Consider the following 25,224-nt stretch of genomic DNA (forward strand, 5'->3'; position numbering starts at 1 on the left):
AAAGGATTTTTTTTCTAGTTAAGCAGAACTGATGCATGTCAAAAATAGTTATCACACAGTGCATTAATCACCTATCTAGGGAGTATAATTACCATATAGGTAATTCTTCTTGTCTGGATATAGTCAAACATTACTACTGTCTATCCTCTAAATCCTTAGGCTCTGTTGGATTTAGAGAAGCAAGCAGTCAGCCCATCACCATAACATTCTGCAAAGTGCAGTACTATTAACTTATTGTTAATATAATTTATCCAATTCAGCTTTGCATCTATTGTACATGGCAATTCTTAGTTTAGATTATGTTCTTCAAATGAATAATTTGGAAAACTTGTGGTTTGTTTCACTGCTTGGTTTTAGTTTTTTTTAAGAGTTTTAAAACAATCAGAGCTACTTATGCAAAAGTTAGAGAATTAATGTTCTTTAGATTAAATAATTGTGGATGAGACACTGGAAACTCAATATCTTTCCCCCAAGCCACACTGTTCTACAGCAGATGACAGAAGAAAGAATGTCCAAATAGACTAACCTCTGCTTTATATATTCTAGTAGAGTGTTCAAAGATTAGTAGAGTATTTTAGTATTTAATATTTGTGTAACTGTAGCAAGGTAGACCCCACCCCTGCTTCTGCCCTGAAGGGTTAAAAACAGCTCTGGGAGGGGGCTGTGGCTGGAAAAAGCAGCCTTTAGGCTGCGCTGATTGGGGGAAGTGGCTGCAGCTGGGGCTACACCCCAAACTGAGCAACAGGGCCTTATAAGGCAGCCAGGGAAACCAGGAGCAAGAAGTCTCTCTCTACCTACAGGGAGTTAAGAGACAAAGTACCAGGCTAGGCTGAGCTGGAGCTGAGGGTGCTCCAGCATGGAAAGCCCCAGGCTACAGCCTAGCATTAGGCTAACAGGTACTGGGGATTGCAGAGGGAAGCCCAGGGGTAGGCTAAGGCAGCAGGTCCAAACCCAACCTTGCCAGTGATGAGTAGGCTGATACTGCAGTCTGGCACAGGGGCTAGACAATGACTGGCAGTAGCCATATACTGAGGTGAGGTGGGGATAGAGGGTGGGGGTTTCCCAGGGAAGGGAGACCCTGAGAGAAAGGGGTTACTGCCAGGGGGCAGCACCCCATGTAAAAGGGCACTAGGGTCCAGGGAGGGACACAGGGGGCCAGAGGAGAGGCAGATCACTGGCCTGCAGAGGGTGTTCCAGAGCTGGAATGAGCTAATTCCTAGGAGTCACCAGCAGGAGGCACTGTAGGGGTGAGTCTGCCCATCTACAGTAACACTATAGTAGCCAATCAGTAGTAGAGTCCCATTGCAGTAGGTGCTGTATAAATGCATATGAAGACATGGTTCCTGCTGGGAGGTGCTTACAACTTAAGATGACAAGCAACATACAAAGGGCAGAAAGAGATGTATATTAAAGTTTTATAATTTGATTGCATATATTAGCAACAGTAATAAAAATAGTTTTAATTAGATAAAGGAAGTGCCAACTAACCCATCTGTTCCTGAAGATACCATTAATTGATTGACAGATCCAGACTAACATGGCTACCCCTCTGATACTTGATTGGTGTGTTTTTTTTGTTTGTTTATTTTTTTTTTTGGATTGCTGTGGCAGAGGCTGGTCTTGAGAAAAGAGCTGAATTAAAGGTAGTAGCCTAATGAAACTGTTCCAAGGGCATTCCATGCATAAGGGTCAGGATGGAGGCAGGTACAGAGAAGTCTATGTAAGACGCTGACAGACAAGTGAACAAGGCAGATGCTAGTGAAGCAAATTAGGCCAGGAAATGACACTGTAAGAGGGAAAAAAATGAACAAGTAGTTGGGCAGAGTTATGTAGGACCTTGAAAGTGAAGGCACAAAGCATTTGAGACAGCAACATAGTGGGACACAGTGAAGAGATTCAAAACATGGAGTGATCTGACAGAAAGACAGCAAGGAATTGAATCTCAGCAGCTACATCTTGCATAAACCTAAGGGAGGCATTATAGGTGGGAGGTAAAGAGATTACAGTAAACAACACAGGAGTTGGTATGGGCTGAACAACAGCCCTGGCTTTGTGGAGAGAGAGAGAAGATGATGAATCTAAAAATACTATGGAGTGCCAAGTGAACATAGCCTGGATGGACGGGATAAAGCAGAAGGAGGAGTCAAAGATAACCTACACATCGTGGACCTGAGTGGTAAAGAAAATGGTGGTAATGTCAATAGTGACAGAGAATGAGAGGAACAGAGAAGGGTGGAAGTCAGTGTGAGAGCCACACTCAGATGGCAGAGGACCATTGTTCTTTCATGCCTAGCAAACTGGATTATGCAGTATCTCCTAATATCCAAAGGCCAGAGAAGATAGTTTAACTGCTAGCAGTAAACTGGGAAGGAGTTTTCAAAAGCTCTGCCAACAATAGCGGCACACTAGGTATTCCTCTGCAGTCACAAGTTAGGGGATCTCTTCTAAATCATTGGATTCACTGCCATGAGCTTCTTAGGTCCCAAAGACCATAGGCAGCGAGTTATATGTGCCTGTGCTCCACCAATATTCAGGAATGTGGGCCTGGCTACACCAGGGGGATGCGAGGTCCAGGGCAGCCTGAGGGAGTTAGCAGGGGGGCTGGCACCGGTAGCAGGGAGCAACCTGCCCTGCCCCCCACTCCACACCTTCCCCCAAACCTCTGCCCAGCCTCTTCCCATCCCTGCTCCACCCTCTCCCTGTCCCCCTGCCCTTACTCTTTCCAGCTTCCACCCCTTCCCCTGAGGGGTGCCAGAGCTGGCAGAGTGGGGTGGGCTGGGGACAGGTCGCTCACTGCTACCTGTGCCAGGCCCCCTGCTAACTCCCCAGGCCGCCCTGGACCCCGCATGGACGGGATGGCTCTGCCTGGACCCGTTCTGGGCATCACTAAAAATTATATAGACCTGGCATGCATGCCAAAGACTAGCCATGGTCAGCTGTTTGATGGGGTAGAGGGGAGAGACAAGCTGATAAACAAGTATTTCAGATTTTTTTTAAACCACTAAGAAACTTTAACTCCTAAAAATAAATTTGCATTCTCAACTCTTTTTCTGGAACAAAAAGGACAAGAGATTTTATTTGAAAGTAGAGTTGAGATTAGTCATGATATTTATAGCATCCTTAGGGCTGGTCTACACTACAGGGGAAAATCGATCTAAGATACGCAACTTCAGCTACATGAATAACGTAGCTGAAGTCGAAGTATCTTATATCGAATTACCTACTGTCCTCACGGCGCGGGATCGATGTCTGCGGCTCCCCATGTCGACTCCGCTACCGCCGTTCAGGTTGGTGGAGTTCCGGAGTCGACAGGAGCGCGTTCGGGGATCGATATATCACGTCTACATGAGACGTGATATATCGATACCCGAGAAATCGATTGCTACCCGCCAATACGGCAGGTAGTGAAGACATACCCTTAAAGTAAGGAAGGGAAATTACATATATAGTCTTTGCAGAGCTTAAAGGCCCTCTGTGGACATAAGTAATGACTAGTATAAATAGCCATCATATATTAAGCCAGCCTGTGACTTGTACATAGACTCATTAATATCTGATTATGAATGTATAAAATGAAGGTTTTTCACTTTGAAGCATATGAAACATTGAAAAGTTACATTTCCTCAGAATTCACACTTCCAAGTTTTCAACCTGCAGGAGTGAGTGAGTGAATCTACTGGGCACACCCTGGTCTAGTAAATTGAGGGAGTACTGGTCTGGGAGTCACAAATTGCTCTGTTCTATTCTTATGTCATGTCTCTGAGACTATGGTTCCATTAGCGGTCTCTCTCAAAATTTTGACAGAAAATTTTGCAAGTTCCATCAAAAACACATTCAAGTGAATATTTTCACAACTATAACTCACATGTACATGTCACATTTTGATTTTTACATCTAAAAATTCATGACACATGATTTACTCATGAAAGAGTTAACACAAAACTTGTCTCTTAATTCCATTTCAAGAAAACGTTAATCCTTTAATTATACAGTATGTTCAACTGACAAAATGACTTTCTTGTTGTTGAACAGTACCTTGTTATATGAAGGCTCTTGACAAATGACTACCCACCAAGCAATGCTAACTTCCTGCCTGATTTAGTTGAATTGTAAAGACTAATGCTATGCAACCTTTGCTGCCACAGCTTCCAAGGAGAATTTTCAAAGTAATGTGTAGAGAATTTAGCTTCATGTCTCTCATGCATTGTTTGGAAAATGAATCTCCTAGTGCCAGGATACTAAAGTTATAGCTCTGATTCAGGAAAGCAGGCCTATTAAGGACAGCACTTAAGCATGTGTTTAAGTGCAGGGCTGAACTGGGGTCTATGAGAGCTATTAAATTCTGCTCTTACTTAGTTCTTACAGAGGACTGTACTATTAAGTAGTCATTGTTTAAAGAAATTTTGAAAGAGGTTACATTTAAAACAAATTATACAGGTGAGAGGAGATGCACCTTGGAGTCATCAGTGTCCTGGCTGACAGGACAGATAGAGCTCCACAGGACAATTTCATTTTGTAGGCTGTGTACTTTCTGACTAAAAACAGTCAATAGACCACAAAGTTTTGTTTGTTTTTTTTAAATTATGACTGGAAAAAATATTTCAGATTCTGTGCATCTTTTTGCTTTCAAGAAATAATGATTTTCTTAATAACCTACTACTTCAGTTTCTAGGAGGAAAGATACTGTATGACTGGAAAATCTTACAGAAATCTTATGAGTTAAAAAATGAAGGTCCAGTAGGACAGATGGAGAAAATTAGACCATTTACAAGAATGATTGACAGTGAATCACTTGGCAAAACTTCATGTTGGCAATACAGGGTCTGAACCGAAGCCAGTTGAAGCTAATTGGTGTCTTTCCATTGATTTCAGTGGGCTATCGATCAGATCCATTGGAGGAATTATTGTCTTCTTCTGAAGCCCACTCACTAATTCTCAGTCCTGTATGTTGAGTAATCAGATCAGACCTTTCCCATCACAAAATCTCACTAAATCTTATTCAAGAATGTCCTTCAACTGTTCAAGCTTTATTATCCATTTAGTCTTAAGATCCCAGATCTGTGGGGAGCAGCACAGAAATGTAAACCACATCATATTTTTCTTGAGACTAATCACTTTTGTGGAAAATAATGATGACTTCCATAACGTGCATGAACAAATACTAAGTTATGAGTCTACCACCCCTCATTATATGTTCTAGTTAGTGGAAAATTGATTAGAAATTTGCACTGAGTGCACCTTCTTATTGCCTAATCTTATTACATAAGGATGATTGTGTTTCACACTAATTAGCTAAGAGGTTAGGACATTAATCCCCTGTAAGTGAAATGCTCCTATGTGATGTGATAGAAAAGGCAGTCTGAAACTTGCTTGATTACATTTGGATTGACCCCAACTGTGTTATGTACCACGTTGACTAATGCAAATTGAAATGTATTTGTGCTTTTACATTGTTGTTAATCCCTGCTAACTTTTCCTGCAAGGTTTAGGGGCATATCATTCAGAATACAAGCAATGTCAGTGGAGGGGAATACAAACTATACCTCACTGAAATATTTCATGTAGCGTTATGACAGAAACACCCTTCTTGACTAATTTTTAGTAGTGGTTAGGTTAGAGTATGGAGCAACCTGTAAGTATTGCTGGCATTTGGTTTCACAGTGGGAATGTGGATACCCACTTCTTAGGTGGATATCAGACTTCACACTGAATTAGATCTGAATTTGTTACATGCAGAGGAGCCCATGCACTGGTACTATGTTGTCTGAGCCTTAAAGGTAAAATCTGTTGATTCATGTAAATTGTCTCGATCTTGTCAATCACCTGGATACCCAAGTTATAAATAAAGGTTTATGTGGTGCTCATTGTGGTGCACCCTGCCTGTTACAGTATGACAGGTTACTGCTTTGAAAACTTCTAAACCTCTTCTTAGCTACTAGATAAACAAGTCATGGTCTATATTATCCATGGCAGAAGGGAACAGGATGGCTTAGTGGCTAATCTTAGCATGAAACTTCATGCTTGTGGTGTATAGCAAACAAAGTATGTGGTCTCAGACTGTCAATCAGATTTTTGGTGTACAGCAGCCCCATAAGATATAAATCTGTCTTGGAATCATTAATGGCCAAACAGTTGTTGAAGGCCTATGAATAAGGAAGGCTCCAAGGAACAGGATGTTACTGAACAGCACCAACATTAAGCCAGGCTTCAAATATCTTCAATACCAAAATGCTAAGGAATGTATTTTCTGCCACCTAGTGGAATCAAACAAGGATTTCCCTTTACTATAGGATATTCTCAGCTCCCCAATATTATTTTTTCTCTTTTAAAGGCACGTTAGTCCTCTGTGTGCAGAGATCTCCTCTACCACCACTGGCAACAAGAATATTGCCAGATTCCTCTCACAAAAACCTTTCTAAATCAAACAGCTCAACTATGTCTATAAAGTACAGAGCTGCAACTTTCCAGTCACCAGAGAATTCCTAACCTCACCAACAGTGCCAGGAATCAAAACATAAATCCAAGATAATTAAGTTTACAAGAAATAGCCTGCCTGTGGAAAAAAAAAATTAAACCCTGCTTACAAGGCTTGTATAGAGATTCTCTCATGCTTTATGATGGATTAGAATCCAATCAAAGAGGCCTGCAAAATAAACGTACTTTACTGAATAACTAATGCATGTTAACTTTAGGCCAAGTACACCTGCTCATCTCCTGTCCAAAGCCAGTCTAAGTTGGCTTTGTAAAAGGTACACAAATGGCAGATACCACAAAGCATCTAGACAGACTTCTGGTGAGTGCCGGGGAGGAGCCTGTGGTTGTGGTACATGTTGGTATCAGTGATGTAGGAAGACATAGGAGAGAGGTCCTGGAATATATATTTACTTTGCTAAGTAGAAAGCTTAGGTCCAGGGCTTCCATGCTAGCTTTCTCTGAAATGTTTCTGGTTCCAGGAGAAGGTCTAGGGTTGCCAACTTTGTATTTGCAGAAAACTGAACACCCTTGTCCCACACCCTGCCTCAGCCCTTCTCTGAGGCCTCCATCCCCCCTCCCTCCATCTCTCGCTCATTTTCACTGGGCTGAGGCAGGACTTGGGGTGCAACGGGGGTGAGGGCTCTGGCTGGGGGGTGTGGGTTGTGGGATGGGTCAGAGATGAGGGGTTTGGGATGCAGGAAGGGGATCCAGGCTGGGGCAGGGGATTGGGGTGTGGTGGGAATGAGGGCTCCAGCTGGGGGGAGGTGGGCTCCAGTGTGGGGACAGAAATGAGGGGTACAGGGGGCAGGAGTGGCATCTGGGCAGGGGCAGGGGGTTGGGTTGCAGGGGAGTGGTGAGGGCTCCAGCTGGAGGGGGCAGGCTCTGGGGTGGAGCGGGGGTTTGGGGTGCAGGAAGGGGATCAGGGCTGGGGTGGGGGGTTGGAGTCTGAGAGGGGTTTTGGGGTGCAGGCTCCAGGAGGCACTTACCTCAGGCGGCTCCTGGGAAGCTGCCAGCAACTCCCTCCAGCTCCTAAGCGGAGGCATGACCACGTGGCTCTGTGCGCTTCCCATACCTACAGGCACCACCCCCTCAGCTCCCATTGGCCATGGTTCCTGGCCAATGGGAGCAGCTGAGCTGGCACTAGGGATGGGGGTAGTGCACAGAGCCCCCGTGGCCATCCCTCCACCTAGGAGCCAGAGGGAAATGCTAGTAGCTTCCTGGGAGTTGCACAGAGACTGGTAGGGAGACCAGTCTCCAACCAGACCTTTAACGGCTCTGCCCTGTCATCAGTGCTGACTGGAGCCACCAGGGTCCCTTTTTGACCGGGCATTCCAGTCAAAAACCAAACACCTGGCAACCCTAGGCAGGTTCAGTTAGGCAGTGGAAACTTACAAGTGTGTTTGAGAAGATGGTACAAAGAAGAGAAGTTTAAGTCTGTTAAGCCCACACTTTGGGGAAAAGGGGATCCTATACAAAATGGAACCAGATTGCTGTCATGTTAAGTAAATAAAGTTCTGAAGGAATATTTAAACTAAGAGTAAGGGGAATGCTGGCTGAAGCTATTGAAGGAGTGCACACATCAGAGAGACACATCTGTTAAAGACAATAATAAAACAGTATTTGTATACACAGTAAAGGGTTGGAAGCAAAGTACAACTGAACTCAAGCAGGGACAGGATAAGAAGAACACAAATTAAATTCTGTAAAATCAGCAACATGTCAGATTAAGGAATTAAATAAAAACAGGCACCTAGTAAAACAAATATACATGTCAATGTCCAAGAAGCTTATAAGCAAAAATAGGTTCACTAGATTGCCTTGTGATGGAGGAGGGCCTTAATATAGTTGCCATTGTAGAAATGTGGTGGAATGAGATAAAAATGGTGGTCTTGAATCCTTGGGAAAGACAGACTAAGCTGAAAAGTGGCGGAGTTGTGCTTATTTAAAGGATGCTATAGAATCTAGCAAGATGAAAATGTTGATTGGAAAGGCCCTAAATTATCAGAATTTAAATATTAGTAGGGCTATTCTGCTGGACTCTGGATCAAGGAATGGAAATTGAGCGCATAATGTTGAGAGAAATCAAAGAGGCAACAAAATCTAACAAACGAATAACTACCCAAATATAAACTAGTCAAATAGCACAATGAGACAAAATTAAAGAAATAATTTCTTGACATTTTAAGTGATTACTTTTTGGAACAGCTTGTTCTAAAGCAGTGGTCTCCAAAGTGGGGTGCGCACTCCCCAGGGGGTGCACAAGAGGATCCTTTGGGGTGTGTGGCAGGAGGAGCACTGCCAGAGCAGCGCTGCTTTTTTTTTTTCTTTTTCCCCCCTCTCTTGGCAGTTCAGTCGGGAGTCTGAGCGGCTTTTTTTTTTTTTTTTTTTTTTGCTTTGACAGTTCAGCCAGGAGCAGGGGGTATGTGCTCAAAATTTTTTTTACTGATGGGGTGCACGATCAAAAAAGTTTGGAGATCACAGTTCTAGAGCACAGAAAGGAGAGGCTATTCTTGACTTAATATTAAGTAATAAACAGGAGCTCATTCAAGAGTGACATTAGCTGAACCATTGAGTAATAATGACCACAATATAATTAGTTTCAACATCAAAGGGGCAGCTAAGGTGTCAAAAAAGACACAGTAAGATGAAATGTTACAAAGGGAGACTTTGTGAATGAGGCTTCTAGAGAAGCTGAGGATTTGTCTACATGAACATTTAGTGTGCAGCAATCTATCTCATGCTAACTTCCCATGGACTGTCTATGTGGACCCTGCTGATGCGCATTAACAGTTCATTAGCTTCCTGGGTTTGTAATGCTTGGGGATAATTGGGATAATTACAATGCCCCTATCAAGTTTTTCACCATTAAGTTACTAATACATACACTCAGTCCATTTTAATGCAGTTTTATTGTCTGGGAAAATGTTAACAGTCAGTAGTAAAATTTGTATGTATCTGGAATGCAGTATTTAGAGAACAGAACATTAGAGTTAAATTGAAATGCAAAAAGTGAGAGAAAACAGGTTAACAGAGAAATGTCAGAGGTAATAAAATGCTTTTGCTATCTAAGAATTGGATGCCTCAGAGGGACAGCCCTAGTGATAACTAATGTCTGTTGGCTTATGGCGTAAAGTTAGTGTGTGTGAATCCAAATGTCCTTAGTGTGAGTGCAAGTAGAAGTAGTTTGCCTAGAGGGTTCAGTGCTTAATGATATGTGACTATTTCAAGGTGATGTGCTTTACATTTATTTCATAACACAGAATACCATTTGTTACGCTGGGTTTCTTTGTTTCTAGGGCCATGTCTACACGTACAGAAGATCCACACTGCTGCAATTGATGCAGCGGGGGTCAATTTAGTGGGTCTAGTGAAGACCCACTAAATCTACCGCAGAACGCTCTCCAATCAACTCCAATACTCCACCGAAACAAGAAGATCAAGGTAAGTCGACGGGAGAGCGTCTCCCATTGACACAGCACAGTGAAGACACTATAGTAAGTCAGCCTAAGCTATGGCGACTCCAGCTACGTTTATAACGTAGGCATAATTTATGTTGCCTTATCGCGATAGTGTAGACAAGGCCTAGGATGCCAGGGGAAAGAGGGGAAGGGTTGTATTTAAGGAGGGACTTGAAGTTTCTCAGGAAAATGTAAAATGACAGTACAGCCAGCTCAAAAAAATCTAATTTAAACATCCCATGTGTTTTCATATGTTTATGTCCATGTTTGCTAATTACTGCTATTACATGAATGCAATTTATAAAGGGATTAATCCCAGCATACTTCAACCAGAAGACGATGATCCTGTGGTGAGGTCATAGAGTACATTTACAGCTCTATGAACCACAGCCTAGGTGAGTGTGGGAAGGGGGAGCACAGCATGGCCACAGGGCCCTGTAGGCATAACACCTATGCAGAGAAGGAGCAAGCATAATGCCTCTGAGTGCTGGAGGGAGCATGCTTAGGAGCAGCAGCTGCTGCTCTTTTTCTACAAGCATAGCCTGTGCTCTTCAAAGCAATGCAGGGGGGCAGTGGCACAGAGACCACACCCCCATCTTCCCCAAAATGCCCCTGCTGACCCATTTACTAGTATCAGCTAACCTCCTTGCTTAACGCTCTGGAAACATTAACAAACAAATTATGGATGCCTCCTACATAATTGTGCTAAGGGGAAAGGCGTTGTCTTGTCTCCTTCCCTTTCCTCCTAGAGCACTTATAAAAGGTGGCCATAATTGAGTCCATAATGTGGAATTTTTGACATCATAATCATCATCAAGGCAATAGTCTGTGACATCCAGGGGCGGCTCCAGGCACCAGCGCAGCAAGCGCGTGCCTGGGGCGGCAAGCTGCAGGAGGTGGGCTGCTGGTCGCTGTGATGGCGGCAGTCAGGCTGCCTTTGGCAGCATTTCTGAGGGAGGTCCATCGGTCCTGCGGTTTCGGCGGTAATTCAGCGGCGGGTACAGTGAAGGCATGGGACCGGCTGACCTCCTGCAGAACCGCCACCAAATCCACGTGACCGGGGCAGATCTCCCACAGAAACGCCGCTGAAGGCTATCTGACTGCCGTGCTTGGGGAGGCAAAACACATAGAGCTGCCCCTGATGACATCACTAGCAAAGTATCATAACATCAGTGCTGATGCATATGGAAGGGAAGGCTGGGAAGCAAAGAAAACACTCCCTTGTTAAAATACAATTGGGAAGCAGGACACAGCATAAGAGAGGCTGGCAGGAAGATGGTCATGTGTTCCTAATTTTCGGTCCAGCCCTTGGTGCAAATAAGAGTAGCCTAGAGGCTGCTGTAATATGCATTCTCTGGCAATGGTTCCCAAGGGCCCATGAGACAGCTGGGGACTACTGAGTGAAGCACCCTCTGATCACTCCTCCTTCACCTCTCTTTGCCCCTGACATGACCCTGACCCAAGGTAGCTGTGGGTTGGGTGGCATAGAAGCTGGTTTTGCTGCTAACAAGGATTGTCCTCATAGCAGGGGAATACCCAGTGGGGATTTGAAGCCAGCCTTGGCTCCCTTTGCACTGCCTGAACTATCTTCGCTAATAGCAAAGGGGACTCTGTCTCAATGTATATTTGTTGCAAGTTTCCTCCATTTTAAAAGGCAATGAGCAAATCAGAAAAGGTTTGTCTGTTCCATGTGGATGAGCACCCAAATGTTCTGGTGCTTTTCTTTGTTCTGCAAAACTGAACTGGTGATCTCATGAAGACAAGCTTTCTCAGCAGTTCAGATAAGCCTTGTGGAGTTCAGCATTATGAGAACCTCACAAACTATCTGGAGGTTTCTAGAACTAATCTGAGTGCTAGAACCTGTTCTTCCTGTTGTGTAAACCCTTTTTGTCCAATGATGATTCCATTTTGAAAGAAAACAGGTTTTTCTACCTAACGGAAGTCAAAAATAGAAGAATTCCCCCAAAAGCTAGTCTGGCACAAATGGAAGCCTATATACATTATATGGACTAGTCATTTTTAATTAAACTCTTTTCCCCTCTACCCCCTTTACCACTCTTTTCAGTCTCAGTTTTTGTTTTGCACGCTGCCTCCTCTCTGCTCCATCATTCACACTACTTTTTTCAATGGACTTTGTCTTCTCAGCCCCTCTCTTCTCCATCCCGTACCCAGTTTCTCCAAAGCAAATGTGATACAATACTTAAGGAGGTCTATACTAATTTTCATGTACCAGAGATCATATATTTAAAAGCCTGCATATTGGCACAGGAATACACCTTTGAACTATATGCAACAAAACAGTTCTAAGATTTCCAGGATTTCAGTGGGGAGCAAAGTTGCATTATAACAGATCTATTTTTCCTTCTGTGGAAAACATTGGAGTAACATTGCTGTAAATCTTTGTTTCTTTCCCACGTTTTATTAAAGAATTTAACCCCCCTGCAAAGCTGGCTGTATGAAAGGAAAAATGCAGATTTTTGCTTTGCATAATATACTGCAACTATGTTAAAGAATATATTCCTAACCTGATATGCAGCAAATTAATCCATAATTACTGAGTTTTACTCTAATTTTTACTGTCTATAATCAACTCCCAGTACTATTTTTTCTTTTTTAAAGAAATAAATTCTGTTTGCTATCCATGGATGACAAATTCAGATGTTAAATTATTTTCTTGTTGAATGAATTTCACCTAAATCACCAGCATAACTGTTTTTTATTATGTTGAAGGAATCTGGATAATACAGTTTGAGCAGGAAATGTTTCCATCACCAAGATACTTTTCTTCTTTACAAAGTCTGGGATAGTAATAAATTGACAATTGACAAAATACACTCTAACTCTCCATTCTTGGATTCACTAAGCATTCCAGGACACACATCGTTCAACAGTTCATTATTACAAGATTATTCCACGCCAGCCTCTGTTCCATGACTTTCCACAGGACAATGTTCCATTTTTTACCTTCGCATCCTGTGCCTCTCACCTTAGTTTCTAGCTTAGTTTCTCCTCAGCTAAACTACTGCACATACCGTTTATCTTCACAGTCCCTCCCTCAATTCTTTCTCTGCTTCTCAGGTGAGATCCACACTAATAAATTGCCCTCACTGCAATACAGTACTTGACATTATTACAGTAGAAGCTCAACTTATACAAAGTCCTCCTGCACCAGTATGTCTGCACACTCTGGATCTGATTCTCATTTACATTAAAGCCCCCTTGCACTACCAGAAGCAGTGTGGGCTTAGTGTAACTGAGAACCAGGTCCTTTGTGTTCACTAATTATGTTACTGTCCTCTCACCTATCTGTCTGAGCACAGTACACCCTGTGCCAGGTTCACTGTAGTTCTGCAGTTGAGCTAATGCCAGTTCTGCAATCTGATAGGGGAAGAAGTGGGTGAGAGCTGGAGAGACAGAGCCTCCAAAAACCTCCTTGTAGTGACAGATCTGGCCCTGTCTATATTGGCACTTAGTGTGTTGCTACTACTAGTGCAATGATCTCATTGCTTGAAGTTGCTCTAACATATTCTAATTCTTCCAGTGTATACAAGGTATGAATGTTCAATGGTCTCTTTTTTTTAATGTCACCCCAAAGCTGTTCTTAAGGTGTGATACTCCTCTCTGGTAGCTTACCACGAAGCCCAGGCTTTGACTTGCATCTTTCAGCTGTTACTATTCCATCCAGTCATGCACTCCAATTCAAAATCCCAAAATGTCAATGGGACAAATAAGTACAAACTGTAAGAACCTTCTCAGGTCATCAGTCCAAGCATGCAGCTCCCATTCACGTCTTGGATTGGTAAACTCTCTGAAAACCTCCTTTTTACATTTTGAACCACGGTGTGTTTTGTTTTTTTAATGGCTAACACTAAAGGAGAGCCCATTTTTTGTTGGATAAGACTAATGCTGCCTGACTGATATTTTGGAAGGTGTTATATTTAAGTTGGCCAAACTATCACTATTTTTCTTCACCCACATGCTATTAGGAGCCAGCAAATGAGGTGGCTGCTGCTGTAATGCCGCCAGACTGGCACCACAGCCTTCTTAGATGGCCATCGACTGTGAGGAACTCACAGGTAGCAACAAGAAAGCATAACTCATGTTTGTGTCTTAGAACAAATTGAGTCAAACAGTTCTGACAACCTCTGCAAAATTTCCTTGAGGCTATCAGTATATTTATTTGCTGAATTAGAAATACACTTTTTCCTGGCATTAGGAAAGAAAGCTCTGTGTGAAGTCAAACCTAATAAGACATGCCAAGCCCCGGTATTTGTTTCAATACATAAAATACTTCTACCGCACTCATAGAAATGCTTGCAAATAACTCAATATGATGTTTTCCTTTAAAAAAAGCTTTTATTTTTAATACTTTTTCTCCTTCATTTAGTCTGGCCAGTTTCATTGTGGGTTGTTGGGTTATCTTTAGGGGGTTTAATGTATATTGAAAATATCTGTTCTTTGTACCTTTTCTGGGCCAGAATCACCAGCACATTCCAGCGAGGCAAAGCAGCACAGACAAAAACCTGCCCTGGATTACAACAGCTTCACATCAACAGAGTGGTACAAACATGGCAGAATGTACTGTTGAATCTGACCCTCCAAGACCCTAATTCAGGAAAGCATCTCTATTCAGCAAAGCATTTAAGCATGTGCTCAAAGTTAAGCACATGCTTAAATCCCATTGACTTCAAGGAGATTTATGCACATGCTTAAACTTAAGCTTATGTGCTTTCCTGATTAAGGATAGATTTAAGCATATGAGTAAGTGCTGTCTTGAATCAGGACCAAAATTTGTCAAGGCCACACTGCTCTTAGTGCTGTAGAAATAGTAATGTTGAAATGTACAACTTACACAAAGGCAATAACCTTCATACATTGTTTTATTCCCCCATTGTCTTTCCTCTTAGCTATTAAAATGGAAACACCAAAAGAGAAAACACAATATGATGTGTGAAGAGAAATTCAGGGGAAGGGGGATGGAAAATCATCTCAGGGGGGTTTTCTGCAGTTTTGAATTTAAACAATGCTAAACTTAACCTCAAGAACAGGTTTTGTTTCCATATGCAAAATAAAAACAAACAAAAATTGGGTCAACAGCAGGGAGCCTTGGATAAAGCAGTGCTGTGTAACAAAGCTAATTAAGTTGACTCTGAGGTGTTCAGTTCACATTGTATCTGATTGAAAGAACTCAAACCAACAGGATGGCAAACAATATACTTGCACATCTTATGTAGATGGCCTTTTATAAAAACAAAGGAAGGTGGGACTTGGATTGGGCTGGGAGGCGGGGAGCAGAGGGGGGAATAATAGTAAAATAAAAAATATTTTGAAAAAGAGGCCATGTGGCCCATCTACATAATTCCTGTCCCACTTATCAGTTTAGCAGTATGATATGAGTAGAAAATTCACTGAAAAATCAAAATTGGAAAATTTTCATCTTGATCTTTTAGCTGAAAACTGAACATTTGGATCTGGAAATGCCTCTGTGGTGCCTCAGAGGAGCTGTAGTTCAGGTACCTCATTGCCCCATTCTCCTCTATGAGATGGCTCCCTCGCCAAGCTACATCTCCCAGGGTGGGTCCACTTCTTGCTGATCTGCCAAAATTCGTCACTGGAGTCTCTGGGCTGTGATGCGCCATAGGAGAAGGGGAGCCCATAGAGTTAAATGGAGTTTTGGGGCACCTGAACTATAACTCCCATGTATGGCAGCATTTCTGAATCAAAACATTTTAGTTTCCAACCGAAAACTTTTCAGATGTTCAGTTTTTGACAGGTCAAAAATGTCTGTGTAAAGCAGACACTTTGTAAAGATAAATAAATACATTAAAAATATTCAATCAAAATCTCAGTTTCCATCAAAAAACAGTTTTGATAGAAAATTTTTCAACCAGCTTTGTATTTGAGATCCCTCACTTTTCTTAGTTCTCTTTCCGTATCTTAGAACAACAAGGTGAATCGAAGTTGGAATATTTGGTACCTCTGATTGAGTAAGTTCTTTCAAATAACTTAAACACAACTGTTTTGTATACCTCTCCTGGGTTTATCTGCTGGGATCCCTCCTCACTATAGAGCTCTGCCACTTTTGTTACAGTAATAACTGTCTGGCTTTTATTCTCTGGTTCTCTTTTCTGAGACAACACCCATTTGCAATGTGTTAAGAATTAATGAATATTTAGATAGAAATTTGGGGGTAATATAATGGGTACCGTATATTCTCCTTAGAGAAAAATAAAGCTTCTTGCAGACAATGGGCTCATTCCCTCCTGGCAAATTTTCTGGCCCAATCACCATCAAAGAAATTTTCACCATGAAGAAAGTGAATGAGAATTCAATAAACTCTGTGCAGAAAGCCCAAGATACATCAAAATAACTAAAAAGACCAAGAACTAGGCAGCACTGAAAATATCTCCCCTCCAACAGGTCTGCCAGTTCTAAAGGCCTTAAGGAATTAACCTTGAATCTGTCTTTTTGAAAGTCATTGTATCCATTCATTTTTTTTAAATTGTATTTTAGCTTTAATGGGACCTGCTCTCATTTCCTGACTGAGAGCAAGGTTATCTGGGAAGATTTTAGCAATGACATAGGGAAGCAGCAGCAGCAGCTATGCACAGGCTATACACAGGGCTGCTATTGTTAAGAAAACATCCTCTCCAAATAATCCAGCACCCTAACCAGGAAGATTTTTTTCCTTGGGCTCTAATGGTCATGGATTTGCTGTCCTGTCACTGCTCTCTACGTCCTAGGAAATGCTCCAGTTAGTCTGAAGACAGAGCGGCTTTGGAAGTTACAATTTCAGTGACCCTCTAGCATCTTGTCTACACTCCAATGTTTGCACTGATTAGTGGCACAGTAGGCTCTAAGCATGGTCCATGTCTGCACATCATATAGTTAATATTCGATTTGTAACCCTAGCAGTGGTTCCCCTTTGGCAATGGGGGAAACACTACATGGTTTATTTCCTGTAACTGGTTCAGCACTTTGTTTGCAATTTAGGGATGCTCATGTAACCATCCTCATCATAGCAACAGGAGTGTCTTATTCCTGCATTCTTTATTAATTCATCACATAACCATCTCTTAGACAGAATTCTGCCTGTGTAATAAATTTGGCAGGTCTTCCTTCATCTCAGTTATCTGTGCAGCAGGATACTCCAGAATGCATTGCTCTTCGAGCTGCAGTGTCATCCCTTGTGCATGCCCTCTACGTATTCTGTCACCTGCTGAGGTAGTATGGGCCAGCTACCCAACCTTTCCCAGAATACATTAATACAAACATGGTGAGGCAATGTGGTGGGTGTGGATGTACAAACACAGGTCAGCCAAGATTGTGAGGAAGAAAAAACCATGTTTGATGTAACTGTTATGCACTGGTTACAAAAATATTATTGTATTTGTAACATGAACAGGGCTTGAAAGTGTGTGAACCATTTACTCCCTTAAATTCACCTGCACATCAGGAGTTTAAAAAAAAGTTGCTGAAACCTAAGAGGACGCTGAATTAAGTCACCCAGAGTACAGACAGAAGCATTAATGGGGAGCCAGATGAGCCTTTAGTTACGTTTACTGACCGGTTAAGTATTTTTCTGCTGACAATTAATCCTTCATGATCTTCATGAAATAAAAGGGCATCTTAGTTCTAAAAGTTGAAAAGTAGTTACATTGAGTTGTTACTGCTTTATAGCATCTAATCTCCTTAACCATCAATGTAATATTCTTTCACTTGTACATCAAAATAATTTCCAGATTAAACCAGTACATTCAGTGAAAATTTGAGACAGCAGCAGGCAGTACACTTGTAGCTAATTAAGGGAACCTGGATGTAGCCCAGATGTGGATTATGAAAAGTGATTGTTCTTTAATAGCTGGTAATTTTGAAAGCATTTCCTTGTTTGTTCTCTTTTCCCACCATACCAGGAAAAATTAGCTTCTGAGATGATGAAAACTGGCTGCCAGGAAGCAAAACTGTCAATGGCAGTTATTCCCATCAGCTCAAACTGACAAGTAAGGTAGTTATCAGAGTGGGTGAGCACCATCCTTTAAATGGATACTTGCCATTTAACCATAATCCAAAAGAGGTACAGCAAATAGTTGTCCACTATGGAATGAAATTAGAAGTTAGAAAACACATCCCATTATGACTACAATGTGAATAATCTGTAAAATAGTGCTAGTTCATTTTTGCTGGTGAGGAGTGGAATATACAGAGTGATGACTGTTAATTGTTAAGGGCCAGGTTATGCTACTTTTACTCTTGTTGAGTAGCCCCATACTCTCTAAGTAGCCCCATTGACATTAATGGGGCTACTTATGGAGTCAGGTGCTACTCACAATGAGAAAGGGAGGTAGAATAAGACGTAGTAGTACGGTGCTAACAGTGTTCTAGGAACTTTGATACAAAATCACATGCAATAAAAGATCTGTCTCCTACATGAACATTTATTTGCTAATCCCCTTTTTTAAACATAACATGTTGACAATGAGACTCAAGATTGTTTGGTATCATATCAAATTATGAATGGAACATTAATGAGAAACTGCCAACCCTTATTTTTATTTTTTTATTTTAGGAATGAAATGGTGCTTAGGAAGATACTTATGCTGATTTTGCAGTGGGAAACATGCCCATATGTTTGACTTTACAAAGCTGAGAAGCTGTGGTTTGGGAGAACAGTAGATTCAACTCAATTTTTTTTCTCTCTCACTTTTTTTTTTGGTAGAACAAGTAATCTTATTGTTAAACACTAGCAATTCAACATAAGTGCAGAGTCAGACATAGCTAGGGAACATTTTAAACAAAAAGGTTGACATTTTTGTGCTGCCCTCATTACAAATAAGTATGCTTTCCCCAAAATAATACACCCTCGTGTTTTCTTTAAAAAAAAATCACTTTTTGAATTGATCTGCTCTATTTGTTACAATTATGTTGACAAACCTTGCAAGATAAGCAAAGAAAAGTTTTTGGGATGAAGCAGAACAGATGTTCCACTTCCTCTCTGCTTAAGTGAACTTAATTTGATACTTTCATATTTTCCATTTCTGCTAGTAAAGATAATGACACTGACCAAATTAATCTGGAAAAAAGGGGAATTTTTACTCCCTGCTGCTTTTGAAGGCTCCAATTAAGCAAGGTACTTTAAAGCACATGGACATGCTTAAAGTTAGGCAATGTGCTTTAAAGTACCTTGCTGAATCAGGGCTTAAAAGATGTGATGTTTTAAGCAGTGGGGGAAAAATAATCATGATCTGTTTGTATTACCATTGCACTTCAGAGCCCTAGTCATAGCCCAGGACCTTATTGTACAAATGCAGAACAAAAAGACTGTCCCTGCCCCCAAAGAATTTACAATCTAAGTTTAAGACAGATGCAGGCAGACAGGGAAGTACAAAGAAACAATATTGGTCAGCATGACAGGTGGTCTCAGCACACTACCAATCTAACCATGGTCAAGTTTTTTGTAGGCATCACAGCAAAGGAGAGTTGTAAGGACAGTTTTGAAGGAGGATAATGAGGTAGCTTTGCAGACATTAATGGGGAGCTCCCCTCAAGCACGAGGGACACCATGGGAGAAAGCACAAAGGTGCTTGTTTGAAATGTTCTAAGGGAAGTGATACAAGTCCCATCAGCTGGGGAATTTACAATTAGACAGGACAAGGTATGTAAATGTTCTGTGGGGTTTGATCTTACAGAAGCAGGATACTAGATGGCTCTAGATGGTCCCTTTCTTTTCTAATTTCTTTGATTCTGTGAAAGTAATAATAGGTATGAATTATGCCTAGAAGGCATTTGTTAACATCTGGAGCAAAATCATGTTGAATTAAACTTTTGTAAGCAAAAGACGTGTTGTTTAAAGCCACAAACTGAAGCTTGGGGTAAAAAACAGTGAGAGGTGAGCAAACATTGGGACAGAATCCTGCAAACACTCCAAGTGCAGAACTGTTATTTAGGATCTCATACCTAATCAAAGTGAGTCAAGGGTGGAGAATCAGAGCTTTGGTGGGATTAGCTGCCAAACGTGGCCATAACTGGTGCAACTGAAAATATGCACTGCACAGCAAAACAGGGAAGTTGTATATGCCACTGGGTAGTTTGATATGTAGTTATCCAATTTACACTCACGTAAGTATGCCAGTGTGCCCATGCACATTGGGAACATTTGCGCTGTTCTTCACTGAAATTTTGGCCCAATCTGAATAGAAATGTTTTCATGGTTGTTGTTTTTTTTTTACTTCAGTAAAAATAGCTTTTCACATTTCAGTACTCCCCAGACGCTGCAGTATTGTGCCAGTGTAGCAGAAACAGAAAATGAACCAGGTTGTAAGGGGAATACTATATTCTGTTTACATTATTATAACCACAATTGTAAATGGTCTCACCAATTTTCATTGCTCGTGAGGTGTGAAATGCTAAAAGGAAGCAAAAAGTATAGATTGTTAAAAGTAAGGTTGATTTTAAAACCTTTCAGTTTCAATAATCGGAAGTATTAAAAACATAATTAAGACACAGGGACAAATTGTACGGAATTACACCTAGGCAACACCAGAATTTAGCCCATAATTTTTATCTTGACATCATCCCTATAGCTTTAGTTTTAGATCCTGGAGTCTAAATAATAGTACCAATAATTGGCTTCTCTGTCTCTATTACATCTTAAAAAGTTTGCAAAATGTAATGATGTTTTCAAGTGTATTCCCTGTGTTATTGCTCAGAACTCCACCAGGACTGAAGCAGACTTCCTGACTAATAATTACATTTTTCAAACAGTTCTGTTTGTATATTTTCAGAATATAATATATAGAATATTTTCAGTCTCTGATTACTCAGACATTTCTAATATAACCTTTGTGACTTTTCAATTCTTAATCAGACAAAAACTTCTTAAGTAAAATAAGGTTATACTTATTTCCATGGGGCTCGAGACATTAACATAAATCTAATGACAACAAAGTCAGTGAAATTCAACACAGACTTTAAATAGTCTTTAAATATTTCCAGGCTCTTCCCCTTTCCTCCCAGTCTTCTAATAAGAGACCTACAGTATGGCACTTGAGCACTCCAAGGGATTTCATGTGAGTTCTCCAATACTCTCCTGGGTTTGATATTTGTAGGGTCACTCTGAAGGTTCCATTCTCCTGTACACAGCAGTGCCTGTACTGCCAATATTTTAACAAGAGGCTCCCTAAAAATTTGCTACTGCATTTAGCAGGTGAAATGTGTGACATTCCCTGAGTAAACTACTATTTCACTCCACCCCAAGAAAACCATCAATTCTATACTCACTCTCACTACTCAAAAATACAACAATTTCATACTCTCTCACCTTCTGCCCAACAATCCTTCCATACTCCCACTTGTTCCCTCAACCCACCATACTTCCTTCTCCCTACCACCTCACGGAAACTTGTCTAGATGGGTCTCTTCTATGACAGCTGTTCTTCACAGAAACAGCAATGGAGCAAGCGGATGTCCTGCTGCTCCTGTTACATAAGAACATAAGAATGGCCGTACCGGGTCAGACCAAAGGTCCATCTAGCCCAGTATCTGTCTACTGACAGTGGCCAATGCCAGGTGCCCCAGAGGAAGTGAACCTAACAGGCAATGATCAAGTGATCTCTCTCCTGCCATCCATCTCCATCCTCTGCCGAACAGAGGCAAGGGACACCATTCTTTACCCATCCTGGCTAATAGCCATTTATGGATGTAGTCACCATGAATTTATCCAGTTCCCTTTTAAACATTGTTATAGTCCTAGCCTTCACAACCTCCTCAGGTAAGGAGTTCCACAAGTTGACTGTGCGCTGCATGAAGAACTTCCTTTTATTTGTTTTAAACCTGCTGCTTATTAATTTCATTTGGTGACCCCTAGTTCTTGTATTATGGGAATAAGTAAATAACTTTTCCTTATCCACTTTCTCAACATCACTCATGATTTTATATATCTCTATCATATCCCCCCTTAGTCTCCTCTTTTCCAAGCTGAAGAGTCCTAGCCTCTTTAATCTTTCCTCGTATGGGACCCTCTCCAAACCCCTAATCATTTTAGTTGCCCTTTTCTGAACCTTTTCTAGTGCTAGAATATCTTTTTTGAGGTGAGGAGACCACATCTGTACACAGTATTCGAGATGTGGGCGTACCATGGATTTATATAAGGGCAATAATATATTCTCAGTCTTATTCTCTATCCCCTTTTTAATGATTCCTAACATCCTGTTTGCTTTTTTGACCGCTTCTGCACACTGCGTGGACATCTTCAGAGAACTATCCACGATGACTCCAAGATCTTTTTCCTGACTCGTTGTAGCTAAATTAGCCCCCATCATATTGTATGTATAGTTGGGGTTACTTTTCCAGTGTGCATTACTTTACATTTATCCACATTAAATTTCATTTGCCATTTTGTTGCCCAATCACTTAGTTTTGTGAGATTTTTTTGAAGCTCTTCACAATCTGCTTTGGTCTTAACTATCCTGAGCAGTTTAGAATCATCTGCAAACTTTGCCATCTCACTGTTTACCCCTTTCTCCAGATCATTTATGAATAAATTGAATAGGACTGGTCCTAGGACTGACCCTTGGGGAACATCACTAGTTACCCCTCTCCATTCTGAGAATTTACCATTTATTCCTACCCTTTGTTCCCTGTCTTTTAACCAGTTCTCAATCCATGAAAGGACCTTTCCTTTTATCCCATGACAGCTTAATTTACGTAAGAGCCTTTGGTGAGGGACCTTGTCAAAGGCTTTCTGGAAATCTATGTACACTATGTCCACTGGATCCCCCTTGTCCACATGTTTGTTGACCCCTTCAAAGAACTCTAATAGATTAGTAAGACACGATTTCCCTTTACAGAAACCATGTTGACTATTGCTCAATAGTTTGTGTTTTTGTGTCCTGTTACTAGCTATGGTAACAGGTCAATTTTCCTGCAATGTCTGACCATTTGGATGAGAAGGAGGTCCTCTGTTATGGTGGGCTGGGAGGTTGTGATGGGATGTGCATATCCCGCACTGAACAAGAGAGGGTTAACCTCACACTATGGGCAACGGCAGTCCAGCCCCTCAGACCATGCTGGGCATGCTCCAACTACTGCCTCAGTATAAAAGGGAGCAGCCCAGCACATTCTAGGCTGACCACTAGAGGGGAAGGTCTGTGGGTGGAGGCTCTAGCTGAAGAGCAATCACAGCCTTTGCCTGCAGGAACTGAAGACCCTGAGAGCTGGACTAGAGAGCTGCAGCTGACGGAGCCGCAGGGAATCACCCACACTGAGGAGCCTGGAAACCCTGATGCTCAATGGATTACAGCAGCGGTCCCCAACCTTTTTGGCACCAGGGACCGGTTTCGTAGAAAAAAAAATTTCCGCGGACCTGTGGGATGGTTTTGGGACGATTCAAGCGCATTACATTTATTTTTGTACTTTTATTTCTATTATTATTGTAATATATAATGAAATAATTATACAATTGACCATAATGCAGAATTAGTGGGAGCTCTGCCCCCTATCTGACCCCCACCCACTTCCTGTCCCCCCGAATGCCCACCCCCCTCAGAATCCGCGACCCATCCTGCTCCTTGTCCCCTCACCATCCACCAGAGACCCCCACCACCCTGGGACCCCACCCCTGCTCCCTGTCCCCTGACTGCCCCAACCCCTATCCCCCACCCCGCTGAGTCCTGACAGACCCCCCCGGAACACCCACAATCCAACCCCCCATTCCCTTCCCCCTGACCGCCCCCCCAACCTCCGCCCCCTCTCTGTGCCCTGATTGTCCCCAGGACTCCCTGCCCCTTAGCCAACCCCGCTGGCTCCAGCCTCTTACCCCCGGCTCCCTCCTCACCCGGAGCCTCAGCGCCTCGCCCGACAGCTGCGACGTGCTTCCGGCGGGGCCTGAGCTCCGTCCCGCTCCGAGCCACGTGGTGAGGGGGCGGGGCTGGGATCTCCACGCCGAGCGGAGGCAGCTGAGCTCAGCCCGGAGCTCGCAGCCCCGCCCCCTCACCACACGGCTCTGAGCGGGGCGGGGCTCAGGGTCCCCGCCGGAGACACGCTGCTTGATGTGCTAGGGGTCGGTTCACGGCCCGGTTCCTAACAGGCCACGGACCAGTACCGGTCTGCGGCCCGGGGGTTGGGGACCCCTGGACTACAGCATCTGGAAGCATGGTAGGAAGTGACCCAGGGAGGGTGTACGAGTGGTGCCTCCCACCCAAGTGAGGTCAGTGTGTTTTGGTGGGAGTCCCTGATGACCCAGTGGTGGACCACTCTGCCACTGTCAGGCCCCTGGCTTGAGGCCCAGTGGAGTTGGGCGGGCCTGGGCCTCCCTACCTGGGCTGCCATCCCCCTAGTGGCAGCCCCTTCCTTCTCCCTGGGTACTGGACATTGGGCCACACTGCCCTGTATCTAGGCCTTCCCATTTGGATGGGAGAGGAGAGCACCTTCAAAATCATTTCCTTCCTCAAAATGTAGCTGATTCCAGTCCACTCTAATCACACGTTGCACACAGGGCCAACCTGAAGATCTGGAGAAGGGTCAGAGAGATGATTTGGAGGATTTGCCCCAAAGTAATTGAGGCATAAATAATAATTGTGTTCATGAAGCTCATTTGAATCTGCCAGTTTTCATCTCAGTCCCTGCAAAAGTGCACATTTTGCATGGTTTCAACTTGAAACCATGAATCAGTTCAGATTTGCTTGAAACTGGGCCCTGACTTGGTTTTGACTTTCTTACACAACCTGAAACCACATGTGTTACACATGCCTTGGGGTTTTGTTGTGAACATTTCATATGGCTCTTGAAGGATAATCTTTTCTTGTGGGTTTTAAGCATTTCCTATTCCAGCAAAAAGCAAAGGCTGGAAAAGATGAAAACTGCAGCTATGTGAAAAAAGTGGACTTCACTTTTTGAACCTCGGACAAAGTTTGGGTTCATTTTGGGGCTGGAGTGAAGTTTGAGTCAATTCTTATTTTACCTTATGTAGGTGCACTAATGAAAAATCACTTCCCCTCTAATATAAAATCATGGAGCTTGCGAGTCATGGAAATTACAAACCTTTCAGACTGACTTATGAGATGGGTATCGGCTTTTGCAGCAGCAAAAGAGCAGATATTTACAGTACAACATGCTTCACTTAATTTCTAAATTATATTTCTTCTTTTTGGAATAATCTGTATTCCAGAAGCAGATCATTGCTAATGCCAATTCCATCCTCAGCAGTTCCCTTTTAGCTTCTGAAGGCACTTTTTTTTTTTCTTCCCACTTTCCTGTACTCAGAATTTGTGGTTTGAGCATGGGAGCTCAGGAAATC

At 42.4% G+C, this 25,224-nt stretch overlaps 1 long non-coding RNA gene across 3 annotated transcripts; it reads left to right on the top strand.

Moving 5' to 3' along the window:
• The first annotated feature begins 733 nt into the window (after positions 1–733).
• LOC120408745 lies at positions 734–23,255 on the top strand. Of its 3 annotated transcripts, none has more exons than XR_005600932.1 (3): positions 734–896; positions 9,771–9,915; positions 23,125–23,255. It is a non-coding gene; the product is annotated as an uncharacterized LOC120408745 (long non-coding RNA). The 3 variants fall into 3 exon arrangements; XR_005600933.1 differs by lacking the exon at positions 23,125–23,255 and adding an exon at positions 15,874–15,920; XR_005600934.1 differs by lacking the exon at positions 23,125–23,255 and adding an exon at positions 14,411–14,508.
• Positions 23,256–25,224: the final 1,969 nt, after the last annotated feature.

Source organism: Mauremys reevesii, linkage group 6, assembly GCF_016161935.1.
Source record: "Mauremys reevesii isolate NIE-2019 linkage group 6, ASM1616193v1, whole genome shotgun sequence".
NCBI lineage: Eukaryota > Metazoa > Chordata > Testudines > Geoemydidae > Mauremys > Mauremys reevesii.